The sequence below is a fragment of the Dasypus novemcinctus genome, chromosome 6, assembly GCF_030445035.2.
Source record: "Dasypus novemcinctus isolate mDasNov1 chromosome 6, mDasNov1.1.hap2, whole genome shotgun sequence".
Lineage (NCBI taxonomy): Eukaryota > Metazoa > Chordata > Mammalia > Cingulata > Dasypodidae > Dasypus > Dasypus novemcinctus.
In genome coordinates this window covers 82,008,428-82,015,051 of record NC_080678.1, presented here as the reverse complement: position 1 = coordinate 82,015,051, position 6,624 = coordinate 82,008,428, and positions in this window count along the sequence as shown.

The window sequence follows — 6,624 nt, the reverse complement described above, 5'->3', positions numbered from 1 at the left end:
TTTTTAAAAAAAGGAAACTAGAGAATAATCTAGGGAATGTATAACAGTGATTTTGGTGGTAGATGAAGATTGTGGTTAATAGTATAAATATAAGAATGCTCTTCCTTTACAAAGTGTTAAGACTATGGTGATACCTGGGAGAATTACAACTAATGTAACTTATGGATGAAAGTTAACTGTAATATTGTAATATTTTGCAACAATGGCACGAAGATATTTTTTCAATACTAAGGGACAACAATATATAAGGAGTATAAAGGGATATAAGGGGGTATGGAATTTTTCCTTTTGGAGTAATGAAAATATTCTAAAATTGACTGAGGTGATGACAGCACAGCTCTGTGATGAACATAAGAGCCACTCAGTGTATGCTTTGAATGGAGTGTACAAAGCATGGAACTGTATAACACAGGGAATCCAGTGGTGGATGATGGACTGTGGTTAACAGATCAAGTATGAGATTGTTTTCTCCTGAACAATAATATATAATATTAATACAGGGTGTTAATAATTGGGTGGATTTGGGTAAAAATATACCAAATATAACATATGAGCTATAGCTAGTAGTAATATTTTGATGATGTTTTTTCAGAGTTTGTAACAGATGTTTCACAACAATGCAAGGTATTGGTGGGGAGTGTTTGGGAGCCTTTTAGATGATATGCATGTTTGTTTTGTAATTCACAAATTTTAATATACATTTATTATTTATGTGCATTCATACATGAAAACTTCAATAAAATTTTATTTTAAAAAAACAAACCCTGCTGCAGTAATGCAAAGCAAATATCCACAGGCTTAGAACTAGAAGTTAAATATCATCACATTTGATGGAAAAGAATGCTATTTCCACATGAACCTTCCAATGAACCAGTTATTAAAGAGGAAGACAATTTTAATATGAATTTTTCCTTGTCATTGAAGATACAGCAATGGAGTGCATTAACATACATTTTGAATTATATACAAATCATGAAGCCACTTTTTTCCCCACAACCTCAAATTACAGAAAATATCAGAGGAAATATTAATATTCCACTGTATAAATTTATAGATGGAGCATGAATTCACCCCCCACAGAATTTCTGAATAACAATTAAGAACTGGCAGAAATATCTTTCTCAAAGCTCTGGAAAATAAGAGTTATAGTAAAAGGGCAAGTGCCAACTCAACATAAAAGGCAACTTAAAAACAGTAGGATGTGATGTCCTTACTGGCCCTTCTCTCAGCCCCTCACAGCACAGTGTGGAGTTGAACCTACTCTCAGTGTGAGTTCTTGGACCCAGTTCTGAAAACAGCAGGGTACCCTTTTTCACCTACCACGGTGCATGTATATCTGTGCCAATCTATCTGGTGGCAGCCTGAAGGATGGGAACAGGACACTTGTAGCAGACTCACTGTCTCAGAACTTGCCCTGCACATGAAGGTGGCTAACCTGAGACACCTGTGGGACACCATCAAACATACCATATACGCACTGTGGGAGTCGCAGAAGGATAAGAAATAAGAAAGTAACAGGAAGATTATCTGAAGAGATAATGGCTGAAAATGCCCCAAATTTAACACATGGCATAAATATACCCATACAAGAAGGACAACAAACTCCAAACAGGATAAACCGAAGTAAACTCCCACTGAGACATAGTATAATCAAACTATCAAATGGCAAAGATAAAGAGAGAATACTGAAAGTTGCAAGAGAGAAGCAATGTCTCATGTACAAGGGAGCCACAATAAGATTATGTGCTGATTTCTCATCAGAAACTATGGAGACAAGAAGGTAGTGAGATACCATGTTTGAAGTACTGAAAGGAAAAAGTTGTCAACCAAGAACTATTAATATGGCAAAGCTGTCTTTCAAAAATGAGGGAGAAATGAAGAATTCCCAGACAGACAAAAGCTGAGTGAGGTTTCCACTGCTAGAAATGCAGAGGGGTTCTGCAGGTTGAGAGGAAAGGATACTAGACAATAGATCAAAGCTGCACAAAGAAATAAAGATCTCCAGTAATGACATATGGCTAAATATAAATGCCAATACTACTGTATATTTTGTTGGTAACTACTTTTCCCCTCTTACAGCATCTAAAATGCAAATACATAAAAAATAAAAGATAGATCAGTAGTTTTGGGCTCTTAATGTATAAATATGTAATTTATGAAAGAACTGAATAAAGTTGGGAGATGGGGGTGTATAGGAATAAAGTTAACTTCACATCAAATCAAAGAAGATTGATATAGATTTAGGATGTTAAATTGAAGCCCTATGGTAACCAAAAGAAAATATCAGAAAAAATATGCACAGAAGGAAATGAGGAGGGATTCTAAAGTTTTGATACAGAAGATCAACTAAATACAAAAAAAGACAGTAAAGGAAGAATTGAGGGACAAAAAAGGTATAAAACTTACAAAAACTAAAATGAAAAATAGACAAAGTCAGTCCTGTCTTATCAGTCATTATTTTAAATGTAAAATTATTGAACTCTTCAGTCAAAAGGCAGACATTGGCAGAATGGATTTAAAAAGCATGACCTGGGAAACTGATGTGGCTCAAGGACTTGCACTCCCATCTACCATATGGAGGGTCCAGGGCTCAATGCCCAGGGTTTCCTGGTGAAGGGAAGCAGGCTATGCGGTAAGCTGGCCCACATGGAGTGCCCGCCCACGTGGGAGTGCTGCCTGACGTGGAGAGCTGGCACAGCAAGATGACACAACAAGAGACCCAGAGGAGAGACAATTAGAAGATGTAGCAGAATAGGGAGCTGAGGTGGTGTAAGAGAATGATCGCTTCTCTCCCGATCCAGAAGGTCCAAGGATCAGTTCCTGGAGCCACCTAATGAGAATACAAGCAGACAGAGAAAGAACACACAGCAAATGGACACAGAGAGCAGACAATGGGGGAGGGTGGGGGGGAGAAATAAATAAAATTAAATTAAAATTTAAAAAAGCATGACCCAACTATATGTTGTTTACTCACCTTAAATTTAAAGATACAAGTATGTTGAGATTGAAAGGAAAAAAAAAAAATCCATGCAAATAGTAACTGAAAGGTGGCAGGGATGCCTATACTAATATCAGAAAAAATACTCAGTCACTAACTGTTACAAGAGGCAAAGAAGGACACTGTATATCGATAAAAGGTCAATTCAACAAGATATAACAATTATAAACATATGTGCACCTAACAACAGAGCCCCCAAAATTTATGAAGCAAACACTGGCAGATTTGAAGAAAGAAACAGATAATTCTAAATTAATAGTAGGAGACTTCAATTCCTCACTTTCAGTAGTGGAAAGTACATTTAAGAAGATCAACAAGGAAACAGATGTTTATAAACATCACTATAAACCAACTAGACCTGACATATATAGAACACTTCACTAAACAGCAGAATACACATTCTTCTCAAGCATATATGGACCATTCTCTAGGATAGTCCATATGCTAGGTCACAAAATAAGTCTTGATAAATTTTAAAAGATCAAAATCATACAAAGTTATCTTTCCTGACTGAAGTTAAAAATCCATGACAGAGGGAGTTCTGGAAAATTCACAAACGTGTAGAAATGAAACAAAATACCCTTAAATAACAAATGTGCCAAGAAGGAATCACAAGAAAAATTAGGAAATATCCTGAGATGGTTGAAAACAAGGCACAGAATAACAACACTTATGGGAAGCAGAAAAGGCAGTGGTCAGAGGAAAATTTAAAGCACTAAGTGCTTAAATTAAAAAAAGAGGAAAGATCATGCTGTGTGAAAAAAATCAGACATAAAAGGACAGCTATTGTATAAGCCCATTTACATGAAATAGCTAGTAAAAACAAATGAATAGAGAAAAGAATACATAACTCCAGGCAAGTTTGGGAGTGGGCAATGAGGGGTTAATGCTCAAAGGGTACAGTTTCTGTTCGGGGATGATGGAAAAGTTTGGGTAATGGATGGGGTGATAGCACAACACTGTGAATGTAATCAACACCACTGAATTGTATACTTGAAAGTGGTTAAAATGGGGAACGATCAATTGTATATATGTCACCACAAAATTTTTTAAAGAAAAATAAAAGGAAGATCTCAAATCAGTGAGAGAATTAACAAAGTCAAAAGCTGGTTCCTTAAAAAATTCAATAAAATTGGCAAGCTTTTACCTTTATTGACATAGAAGAGAAAATATGCAGATAAATATCAGAAATGAAAGTGGGGGACATTACTATTGATATGAATTAAAGAGGATTAGAACAACTGTATACCAACATATTAGATATCCTAGATGAAATGGACAAATTCCTAGAACACACAATTACCTAGACTGAAAGAAGAAATAGAAGACCTCAACAACAAGTAGAGACTGAATCAGGTAATCAAAATCTTCCAACAAAGATAAGTCCTGAACCATATGGCTTCACTGGCGAATTTTACCAAACATTAAATTCTTCAACATTTCCCAACTCATTCTGAAAGGCTAGCATTACTCTGATACCAATGCCAGATAAAGATATCCAAGAAAACTACAATTTGGTAGTTCTTCAGAAAGTTAAGTAGAAAATTACCAAATGATCTGGCAATTCCACTTCTAGGTATATACTCAAAAGAATTGAAAGCAGGGACTTCAACAGAAAATGCACACTGATCTTCACAGCATCATTATTCACAATAGCCAAAAGGTGGAAGCAACCCAAATGTCCATCAGTAGATGAATGGCTAAACAAAAACATTATACATAAATGGAATATTATCCAGCCATAAAAAGAATAAAGTTCTGATACATGCTACAACATGGATGAACCTTGAAAACATCACGTTGAGTAAAATAAGTCAGATACGAAGGGACAGATAGTATATGATTCCACTTAAATGTAATAACTAGAATATACAATTCATAGAGAGAAAATAGAGTACAGGTTTTACAAGGGGTAAAGAGGGGATGGGAAATTAACACATAATGGATGCAGGGTTTCTTTTGGGATCATGCGAAAGTTCTCATAATGGTGAATGGTGAGGGTAGCACAGCACTGTGAATGTGATTAATCCCACTGAATGGTATGCTTGGGAGTGGTTGATATTGGAGAGTAGTATTGTATATATGTTTCCACAATTTAAAAAAGACAGTAAAGAGACAATGACAATTAAATGAAATACATGAGCTTGGACTGGATATAATAATGGAGGATAAAATGCTTCAAGTGACATTACTGAGACAACTGGAAAATTGGAATATAGAGTGTAAGCTTTTTATCAATGTTAAATTTCTTCAACTTGGTAACTGTACTTAAGGTAGTTATATAAGTGAATATCCCTATTCTTAGGAAATATTCTTAGCGAACACTTAATATAAAGTATTAAGTGTTGAAGGAGCATGATTATGCAACCCACTCTCCAATGTTTAGAAAGTTGATAGCAGATAGAATGATATGAGAAAAATGGCAAATTGTTACAAGTTAGTAAATCTAGGTATCTGCGGAGGGGGTATATTGGAGTTATGTGAAAATGTTTTATATTATTTTTATAATTCTCAAGTTTGAAATTATTTCAAAATAAAATGTTTTTAAAATTTACTTATAAAATTCAGACTTAAATCAATTTTTAGAAAAATTGTTCCTTAAGAATCATCAGCTCTGGATATATTAAAATTTATAGTTCAAAGTAATTTCCAAACTTTATCACAATCTTGTCAGTCTGTAAAATACTATGAACAGCTCCAATAACAGTTGCCTCAGCAGATCTGGCCTTCTCAAAATTAAAAATCATAAAAAATTATTTATCAAGCATTTGCCAAAAGTAATTGACATCACTTTCAATTATATCAATTCAAAATGAAGTTGCCAAAAGTATAAATCTTGATGACTTAATGAATGAATTTGCAGAAAAACAAGTTGGAGATCTCATGACCAATCAAGATGTCACATATTAATAAAATATTACGATGTATTGTATTATATAAAACTATGACACCAAAATTTTTCTGTAATTTTTAGTTTATATATTACTTACCTATCACTATTACTTATAATTATGTTTTATGGTAATAAAATATTTTTACAGGAAAAAACCTGTTCCTGATTTTTGAACAAGGAGTTCATACTTTCATTTTGACTAGGCTCCTCAAGTTATGTGCTTGCCCTGCTATCATCTTACCAATGATAAGACGACTTTAACCAAGTCATTTAGCCTTTGTGTGTTTTCTCAACTGTCAAATGGGAAAGATATTTACCTGCTGCACAGAATTGATGGGAATATTAAAAAATTAATTTTTGAAAGCACTTTCACATATCTAAGTGCTTTAAAACATTGGGTGGTATTTTTGTGGTTGTATGAAATATTGTTTAACCACTACCCTTCCTGGAATCTGAGTCCTTAGACAAACACATTTCTTATCTGAAACGATGTCTTTAATTCATTATTTTCGATGGGGCTTTCCAAACACTTGAGAAATGAAAATTCATTTGATCTATAATGGTGTCATATTTATTATCTAGTGCAGGGGTTAATCCTTTATGTTCCACGGACCCCTCTGCAGTCAGGTGAAAACCACGGACTCCTTACTAAGTCCACACTATACTATGCATTATTTAATAAATATATCGCACCCACACCAACATGTCCCCACAAGAATGTTTTTCTGAATTT